This window comes from Microtus ochrogaster, linkage group LG10 (assembly GCF_000317375.1).
Source record: "Microtus ochrogaster isolate Prairie Vole_2 linkage group LG10, MicOch1.0, whole genome shotgun sequence".
NCBI lineage: Eukaryota > Metazoa > Chordata > Mammalia > Rodentia > Cricetidae > Microtus > Microtus ochrogaster.
In genome coordinates, this window is record NC_022035.1 from 11,745,353 (window position 1) to 11,756,270 (window position 10,918).

Genomic DNA, 10,918 nt, shown 5'->3' on the forward strand with positions numbered 1-10,918 from the left:
GTCGGGACCACGAGGGGTGCACCCACCCACTGATACAGTGGTACAGTGGAGCTGATCTATTGGGAGCTCACCAAGGCCAGCTGGACTGGGACTGAAAAAGCATGGGATAAAACCGGACTCTCTGAACATGGCAAACAATGAGGGCTGCTGAGAAGGATCAATGAGGATCAATGGCACGGGGTTTTGATCCTACTTAATGTGCTGACTTTGGGAGCCTAGCCAGTTTGGATGTTCACCTTCCTAGATATGGACGGAGTGGGGAGGACCTAGGACTTACCACAGGGCAGGGAACCCTGATTGCTCATTGGACTGGAGAGGGAGGGAGAGAGGAGTAGGGGGAGGGGGAGAAGGGTGGGAGGAAGGGGAGGGAAATGGGAGGCTGGGAGGAGGCTGAAACTTGTTTTTTTTTCCTTTTCTCAATAAAAAAAAATTACTCATCATATGTTGAATCAAGAAAGGCACTAATTTAGTGAGAAATGACAGTTAATAAATTCCATTACTGATGTGACTTAACAAAAATCCAAAGCAAAACCTTAGGAAAAGTTTAATTCAGTAGTTTTAAAACTAAAGAAAAAATTAGAAAATAGAGGTTAAAAAAAGATCAAGTGGAAATTAAAGAATTAAAATTGTGTAAATTAATGTTTTAATGTACCAAGTAATCACAATAGTAAATTAGAGATGAAGAGATAACATAAAGTAACAATCAATAAACTTAAGTACAGATCAATAGAATTGTGGTTCTGAACAACATCAACAAAAAGTGACTTTAAAAATAACTGTAACTGAACTTCAGAGGCCAGTAGAATAATAACAACACACTTGACTTCTGTGTCAGAATTTCAGAATAAAATTTTTGGAGCTACATGAAAAAAAATCAAGAAATGATTAAATTTTCCAAAAATGTTTAAAACGTGTGTGTGTGTGTGTGTGTGTGTGTGTGTGTGTGTGTGTGTGTTTAAGAATCTTAGATATCAGAAAAGGCCTGAGAAACATATCCAAATAAAAACTGTGATTAAACTGTAAAACAACAAAGGTAAATAGAATTTCTTCGAAAACATAACTAGAGAGAGCTGACCCAGCAAAGAATTGTTGCCATAAATCATGAACACCAAAAGCAAACAACAGTTTCAAATTCTGAAAGGAAGAAACTGGCAACTTGAAATTCTTTCTGATAAAAATAACTTTCAAATACAAAGGAGAAATATGAAGCAGTCTTAGATGAAATCTCTATGAAAGCTGTTGGTGACACAAACCTGTGGGAGTAACCAATACATAACTGATTTGACTTGATGCCCACTCCACGAGATGGAACTTGTCTTATTTAGGATTTCTATTATTATAAAGAGGCATCATGGCCACAGAAACTCTGATAAAATTGTGATGGTTCATTTACAGTTCAAATGTTCAATTATCATTGTGGTGGGAAGCAAGGCAGCATGCAGGCAGACATGGTGCTAGAGAAGGAGCTGAGAGTTCTTACATCTTGACCCACAGGCCATAGGAAGTGGTCTGAACTAGGTGTAGCTTGAGCATAGGAGACCTCAAAGCCTGCCCCCATAGTGACACAATTCTTCCAACAAGATCAAACTTACTTCAGCAGAGCCACACCTCCTTATAGTGCTACACTCTCCATAGGCTTTTGAGGGCCCAATTACTTTCAGACTACCACAAAATCCATACTCAACACTGCTTAGATGACCACAGAAACTAGGTAGACCAAGGACCTTTGGTAAAACCAAATACTACTGGTCTAAAAAGGAAAGTAAGAAGAAAATGACTCAATGATATTATGTTGTACTAACAGATCAGTAACTTTTTACTGTTGTGCTCAAATCACGAGCTGGAGCAATAAGACAAGAAAAAGAAATTAAAGGAATACAAATTGGAAAAAAAGAAGAAGTCAAATTATCCCTGTTTGCATACGACATGATATTATTTATAAGAGATCCTAAAATTCTAACAGAAAACTAGAAATGACAAGATACCGGATCAATTTGAATAAACCAATAGCCTTTCTGAAACAACACTAAGGATACCTTTAAAAGATACAAGGTTTATTCTTATCTAGCTACCTAAAAATACCTATACTACATATAAGTATGTGAACACACATACAATTCAAGTGAAGTTTTCCCATCTGGACTGACAACTCCCCCCCCCCACACACACACACAAAGTCCTGCAAAGGAATAGACTATCTAACAAAAACCCTAACACCAGGCATGAGAAAATATAGAACATTGTTGTTGTTCCTGGTTGCCCACCAGAGCAGGAAGTTAAGCACCTATTCCTGAAAATTCTGTGTACTTTGGGCATAAGATCCAAAGGACCTGAGCTGGATCTGATCTGAAAATCTTTGAAAATCTTCTCTCCTTGGACTAACCTTCATGATACCAGATGGAGCCATGCAAGTTTCCAAAGGATGGAAGCAACCAATAGTCCTATGGAGCTATGATACATAAGAGCCATAACAATGACCATCATGGCAATAACCAATAACTCTCTGAATGGACTTAAGGTCCACTCAACAAGAAGGAAACCATGTCTTCTCCTACTGAAAACATGGCCAACTACTTGGGGCTAGTGATGTCATGGATCTTACTAAACCAACATAATCCCTAAGTACACTCTAAATGTTTATCTTTATACCCATTGATATGGATAGTTCTTGCTCTTCATCAAGAAAAGTGCTCTTTGCAACAGATGGAGACAATTACAGAAAACACCCAATCAATGCAAAGGACAAGAGATCATGTGATGCTCACTTCCAACTGCTACACCTACAATGCAATTCCTGAACCCAAAATTTAGAGATTATAGTCAAAGATAAAAGGGAAAGGTTGTAAGAGCCAGGAGAACAGAAAGACACTTCTATGAAGTAGTGTCTTCTAGAGATGTCATAGAGGCTACAACCATGAAGTCTCATTGTGGTGGACTGACTAGGAATGGCCACCCCATAGGCTCACATATTCAACAGCTTCGTAGGTAAGGATAGGGACTACTTGAGAGATTAGGAGGTGTAGCTTTGTTGGAGTAAGTGTGGCCTCCTACTTGTTAAAGAAAGTATGTCACTGAAGGTGGGCTTTGGAGGTTTTAAGGCCCAAGTCACTCCTAGTATCTCTCTTCCAGAGGCCTGCTAATCAGGATGTTGAATTCTCAAGTACCTCTCCAGCCCTATGTCTGCCTGCATGATACCATGCTCCCCTTCATGATGATAATGGACTAGACCTCTGAAACTGAAAGCACGCCCCAATTAAGTGTTTCCCTTTACTAGAGTTCCTGAAGTCACGGTGTCTCTTCACAGCAATAGAACCTTGACTGAGACACTCATCAACATGGCTCCTTACAACAATACTTGAAAAACTGCCATTTTGATTTTCAAAGAGGCTATATAAGTTTTCACTCCCACCAGTAATGGAGGAGAGTGACCCTTGCTCCACACCCTCTCTAGCATGAGTTCTCACTTCTTTTTATTGGCCTTAGCCCATTCTGACAGGTATAAGGTGGAATCTCAGAGTCTTTTTGATTTGCATTTCCCTGAATGGCTAAGGATATTGAACATTTCTTTAAGTGTTTTCTAATCATTTGAGATTCTTCTGTTGAGGATTCTTTGTTTAGCTTTAGATCACATTTTTAAACTGGTTTATTTGGGGGTTTTTTTGGGTTTTTTTTTAAATTTATTTATTTATTAAGGATTTCTGCCTCCTCCCCGCCACCGGCTCCCATTTCCCTCCCCCTCCCCCGATCAAGTCCCTCTCCCTCATCAGCTCGAAGAGCAATCAGGGTTCCCTGACCTGTGGGAAGTCCAAGGACCACCCACCTCCATCCAGGTCTAGTAAGGTGAACATCCAAACTGCCTAGGCTCCCCCAAAGCCAGTATGTGCATTAGGATCAAAAACCCATTGTCATTGTTCTTGAGTTCTCAGTAGTCCTCATTGTCCGCTATATTCAGCAAGTCTGGTTTTATCCCATGCTTTTTTCAGACCCAGGCCAGCTGGCCTTGGTGAATTCCGGATAGAACAATAGAACATCCTCATTTTCTCAGTGTGTGGGTGCACCCCTCGCGGTCCTGAGTTCCTTGCTAGTGCTCCCTCTCCTTCTGGACCTGATTTGAACCTTGAGATTTCAGTCCGGTGCTCCAATGTGAGTCTCTGTCTCTGTCTCCTTTCATCACCTGATGAAGGTTAATATTCAGGAGGATGCCTATAGGTTATTTGTTTTTTTGATGTCTAATTTCTTGAGTTCTTGATAATTTTAGAAACTAGCCCTATATCAGATGTGGTGTTGGTGAAGATCTTTTTCTATTTTATAAGTTGCTATTTTGTTCTGTTGATGGTATCCTTTGACAGAAGCTTTTTAGTTTCATGGGGTCTCATTTATTTATTGTTCATCTTAATGCCTGCATTATTGGTGTTCTGTTCAGGAAGTTGTCTCCTGTGTCCATGCATTCAAAGCTGTTTCCTATTTTCTTTTCTATCAAGTACAGTGTATCTGGATTCATGTTGAGGTCTTTGACCCACTTGGAATTGAGTTTTGTGAAGAGTGATAAATACAGATCTATTTGCATTCTTCTATATGTTGACATCCAGTTATACAGCGCCATTTGTTGAAGATGCTTTCTTTTTTCCATTGTATAATTTTGGCTTCTTTGCCAAAATTCAGATGTCCATGGGTGTGTGGAGTTAAATCTATGTTTTTATGTCAATGCCATGTTCTTCTTATTACTATAGCTCTGTAGTAGAGCTTGAAATCAGGGATGGTGATGCCTCTAGAAGTTTTCTTATGGTACAGGATTGCTTTAGTTATCCTAGTTTTTTTTTTTTTTACATATGAAGTTGAGTATTGTTTTTTTCAAGGTCTGTAAAAAATTGTCTTGGAATTTTGACGGGGATTGCATTGAATCTTCAGATTCCCTTTGGTAAGATGGCCATTTTTATTATATTAATTCTATTGATCCATGAGCATTGGAAATCTTTTCATTTTCTGATATCTTCTCCAATGTGTTTCTTCAAAGACTTGAAGTTCTTGTCATAAAGGTCTTTCACTTGCTTGGTTAGGGTTACACCAACATATTTTATATTATTGGTAGTTATTATGAAGGATGTTGTTTCCCTGATTACTTTCTCTGCCTATTTATTGTTTGTATATAAGAGGGCTACTGTTATTTTAATTTTGTATCCAATCATCTGTAGGAATGCCCTGGTAGAACTTTTGTGGTTGCTTATGTAAACTATCATGTCATCTGCAAATAATGATACTTTGACTTCTTCCTTTCCAATTTGCATCTTTTTTCCCTTTAGTTTTCTTATTACTCATGCTAGAACTTTACATACCATATTGAACAGACATGGGAAGATTGGAACTGGTAACTGTCTACCCCAAGAAAGAATTAGCTATATCACTCTTGGGCATATACCCAAGGAATTTTCAATCATACCTCAAGGACACTTGGTCAACTATGTTCATAGCAGTTCATAATGGCTATGAACCTGGAAACAACCTCGATGTCCTTCAACCAAAGAATGAATAAAGAAAATGTAGTACACTTACACAACGGAGTATAACTTAGCTTTTAAAATCAGTGATATCATGAAATTTGCAGGGAAATGGATGGAAGTAGGAAAAACCATCCTAAGTGAGAGAAAAACACAGTATGTTCACACTTACAAGTGGATATTAGCTGTAAAATAAAAGATAATCATGCTATAATCCACAGATCCAGAGAGGATAGGTAAGAAGGAATACTCAAGGAATCTCTCTGTGAAGGGAAAATAGAATAGTTTCTGTGGGTAGACTGGGGGTAGTTGGTGATGGGAACATGGGTAGGAGTTTGCGGGGAGAATACTGAAGAAGACTAGTGGAAAGGGGGGGTATTTCAGGGTGAGGTAGAAACCTAGTACAAGAGAAACTCTAGGAACCTACAAGGATGACCATGGCTAAGACTGATAGCAATACGGATACAGCCTAAACTGGCCATCTCCTGTGACCAGACAAGACTTCCAGTTAGAGGGACTGGAACATCAATCCAGCCACATAACTTTCAACCTACATTCTGCCCTGTCTTTGTGATGTGCCAGGGTTAGAATAGCTCTAAGACTGAAGGAGTGGCCAATCAAATGACTGGTCCAACCTGAGACCCATGTCATGAGGGTAAGCTCATTCCTGACACTTCATGGAGTGTCTGGACCCAGAAACCTGTGGCTCAGAGACTCAGGATAGAACCAATTACTCCTGTGGAAAAAAGTAGATGTAATGATGCCTAACGATATTCTGCTATACTAAAAGGTTGGTGCCTCCACAACTGTCATCAGAGAGGCTTCTTTCAGCAACTGATGGAAACAGATGCAGAGACCCACAGCCAAACATTAGATGGATCTCAGTAAATCTTGTAGAAGGGGAGGAAAGATTGTAGGCACTAAAGGGGTCAAGGACACCACAGGGAAACCTACAGAAAAAACTAATTGGGGCAACTATATACTGAGCTCTATATTTTTTTCTGCTCCTTTTCCTGCCTCTCCCCTTCCTTCAACCCTCTTCCAAGGTCCCCATGTTCCCAATTTACTCAGGAGATCTTGTCTTTTTCTACTACCCATGTAGATTAGATCCATGTATGTCTCTCTTAGGGTCATCATTGTTGTCTAGGTTCTCTGAGATTGTGAATTTGGGGCTGGTTTTTTTTGTTTTATGTTTAAAAACCACTTATGAGTGAGTACATATGATAATTGTCTTTCTGGGTCTGGATTACCTCTCTCAAAATGATGTTTTCTAGCTCCATCCATTTGCCTGCAAAATTCGAGATGTTATTTTTTTCTGCTGTGTAGTACTCCATTGTGTAAATGTACCACATTTTCCTTATCCATTCTTCAGTCAAAGGGCATTTAGGTTGTTTCCAGGTTCTGGATATGACAAACAATGCTGCTATGAACATAGTTGAGCTCATGTCCTTGTGGCACGATTGAGCGTCCTTTGGATATATAACCAAAAGTGGTATTTCTGGGTCTTGAAGAAGGTTGTTTCCTAATTTTTCTGAGAAATTGCACACTGACACCCAAAGGGGCTGTATCAGCTTGCATTTCCACCAGTAATGCAGGAGTATTCCCTTTACCCCACAACCTCTCCAGCATAAGTTGTCATCAGTGTTTTTGATCTTAGCCATTCTTTCAGGTGTAAGATGGAATCTCAGAGTTGTTTTGATTTGCAAGCTAAAAATAGTATGAAAAAATGAATTGAAGCTACAGATCAATGTAATTTATTAACTTAGCTTCATAAACTTTAAATAGTAGCAACTTGAGCCTAGAGTTGTGTCAAAAGATTTGACAACAGAAATACATTTGTAAGAGAAAAAAATGATAAGTTGTATTTTTTTCTATTTCTTTTTTTTTAAATTTATTTATTTATTAAGAATTTCTGCCTCCTCCCCGCCACCGCTTGAATCCAAAGACAAACATATAGGCATCCTCCTGAATATTAACCTTCATCAGGCGATGAAAGGAGACAGAGACCCACATTGGAGCACCGGACAGAAATCTCAAGGTCCAAATCAGGATAAGTTGTATTTATAACAAAATGTGAAAGAACTTGCTAAAATAGTAAAAAGAATAGAGCGGGAAAATATTGGGAAACCATACAATTCATAAAAGACCTCTGGTAAAATAAGGGAGCAGAATAATACAGGATTGGCTTCACTAATCTCTGATGTTTACAAATTCAAACTATAGATCTATTAAATGCTCTTCTGCTCTATACAGCTAGAACTTGTCCCCTTCTTCAGTTACAGTTGCATAAGCTTTTTGTTGTTGTTGGCCTAGAAAACCCCTCAGTCTTTTCTTTCCAAGGTTGCAGAATTATTTGTGTGGGGTCTTGCTGGGAGATTGAGGTCACCACTTCCTTTATTGCATTTAGCACCAGGTTTTCATTTAAACTTTTTTAAAACAAGGTTGATCTCCACCATGCCATTTTCCAGTACTTCTTTTCTTCACAAATTGTACATTTTCTCTTTTTCTTTGCCCACCTTGCTTTTCTTTGTAGATCCGCATAAGAGTGATCACTAATAATAACTACAGGACAGTCAATAGTAGGACATCTTGAAATTTCCTCTGTCAATAATATTAGTCAAACACTCTTTCATTTACCCTTTGGCAGGTTTTAAGAACAAAGGCAAAAAGAGGCCTCATTCTTTGCTGAAATGTCACAAGAATGTCCTCTAACATTCTTCCCCTCTGAAACCTTTTGAGTTTTTTTTATGCCTTAATAGTCAACATTGCTCTCAACACTTCTGCCTTCCATGTTCCTGCTAAGATGGCCTATTAAACTCAATTTACAGCGTTCAACTGCTTTTCTAATCCAAAGTTTCCTTAATCCTCCAATTAAATGCCTGGTCAGACTCATGGCAGCAATACCCCTTCCCTGCTACCAACTTCTGCCTTAGTTGCTGTTCTATTTAGTTGGAAGCTTACTTATAGCTTTAGAGGATTAGTCTATGACCATCATGGTGGGAAGCAGATAGGCTTGGTTCTGGAGCAGTAGCTGAGAGCATTATATCCTGATCTGAAAACATCAGATAGACAAAGAAGGAGAGAGTGGGGGGAGCAGAGAAGAGAAGAGAAGAGAAGAGAAGAGAAGAGAAGAGAAGAGAAGAGAAGAGAAGAGAAGAGAAGAGAAGAGAAGAGAAGAGGAGAAAGGGAAAAGAGACTAGAAATGGGTTTTTGAAACCTCAAAGTCTAACCCCAGTGTTACACCTTCTCTAACAAGACCACAACTACTCCAAAAAAGCCACACCTCCTAACGCTTCCTACCAGAGTTCCACTAATAGGGGAACAAATATTTAAACATATTAGCCCACAGGGGCCATTCTCATTCAAAGCACCACAGTGCCTAATAAATGAATAACTTGTGCCTTGCTATATTTACATTAATTCTGTGTTAACCCATGTTCATTTGACTTCTAGAATGATAGTCATTGTAAGTTGATAGTCATGTCTATATTAGAGCTAACCACTTTCCTTCTTTCTTTCTAATCTATGCTACATATGAGAAAGACAACTTACCTTCCAGAGATACCTAGACTCACCAACACCAACACCAGATTTCAAAGGAGATTTGAAACTAGCCCTCCCTAAGATGATCACCCAATAATATATGGAATGGACAGCAAAAGAACCATATTGTGAACCCACAGAATTACTATTCCTGTTTTGTTTTGTTTTGTTTAAGTTTTTCAAGACAGGGTTACCCAGTGTAGCCTTGGTTGTCCTGGAACTAGCTCTGTAGACCAGGCTTACTTCAAACTCTTAGAGATCCAGGACCCACAGAACCATAAGGAGGCAAAGGAGTTCTCTGTCTGGAGCAGTGATTTTCCTTGAGATTATCAAGTATTCAAAGTTCACACAAATAGAAATTGCAAAACTAAAGATGTGGATCTGATGAGAAAGTTGATTCCTTTCATTTTAATCCTTCATGTTATGTATTCAGTCATTCAGTCATTTGAAACTGGGTCTTGTCCACTGTCTGAAACTCTCTAGGTAGCTAAAAATTATCTTGAATTTTTGATCCTCTTATTTTTAATTCCCCTGCACCGGGAGTGGAAGCGTAGGCCTCTATGACTGATTTAAATGCTCTGGGGCTCAAATCCAGGGCTTTACCCATTCTAAACAAGCACACTATCATGCAAGCTGTATATATTACTTACACTTGATCGCTTGGTCCTTGATTTTCTAATTCTTTTGTAATTTTGCCATTCTAATTTCTTTTCAAGTCTTAGTTTAATACAGTGATAGAATCACTGGAAAAATTACCAATGTCTTTATAGATGTAATGAGTAGTTTAATTCATTGTAAAGGTATACAAGATGCGATTACATATTGGAATTTTTATTCACCAATAAAGATTATGACTCCAAATTCTCATACCTTCTTAAAATCGAATTGCTAGAATCAACAAATTCATTTTTCCTTAGAACCTTTTAACATATTTTACTAAGCATACCTTTATGAAAAGCTTCTGTCCTTGCACCATTATAAACTACGGACTATTTGTCTTCTTGTCTATTTATGATACTTCAAAAGAAAACAAATTACCAAACACAAGGATCATACCCTAAAAGGAATAAGATGTGTGACTATCATAATTTCACCAGTGAGTTACTAAACATAATGTGTGAAATTTACTATCTGTGCTTTTATTTAGGTCAAACAATCTAGTAAGCACAGTATAAGAAAAACATTTTCTTTTTGCCATCTTAGCTATAATTTAATATAAAGTATGTCAGTGTTCGTGCTTTAGGGCGTAATTTGGTTACCAGCTGGGGTCAGGGAGAAATTTTCCCTATAGTGCAGTATTGCCAATTACTATAGGTAGAGAGAGAGCAGGAGAGCGAGTCAGGGGGCTACCGGATCCTCTGAAGCATCTGGTATCGGATGCTTTTGGAGTGAGAATTCAGGGTAAGATGAAACAGGCAATTGTCCTTGTGTGTCAATTTTCATATTCCTATGAGCTGCCAGGATGACACTCCTGCCACCAGGGAGGGATTTCCTATGAACAGATGTCACTTACGGTATTATGTGGGCTATCTATCTCAACAAATAATTGCTTGGCACTTGTGCCCTATGGCAAGGGTCTGAAAACGTGCTATGGTGAGAGCACAGGGTACAAGCAGATGGGCACAGGGAAAAAAAGAAAGCGCAAGCACATGGAGCCTGTGGCGCGTGCGTGGAAACCGGGTGGGAGCACCAAGGCAGATAGATGTCTGTCCTCAGCTTCCGTCGGTGAAGGAGGCAGGGCTGGTGCTCCCGTTCTCAGCCATTTAGAAGTTATGCCTTAAATTTGATTTAAATGAGTCTTAGGGTCCAATTTAATGAAACAAAGAAAATCTCTCTCTCTCTCTCTCTCTCTCTCTCTCTCTCTCTCTCTCTCTCTCTCT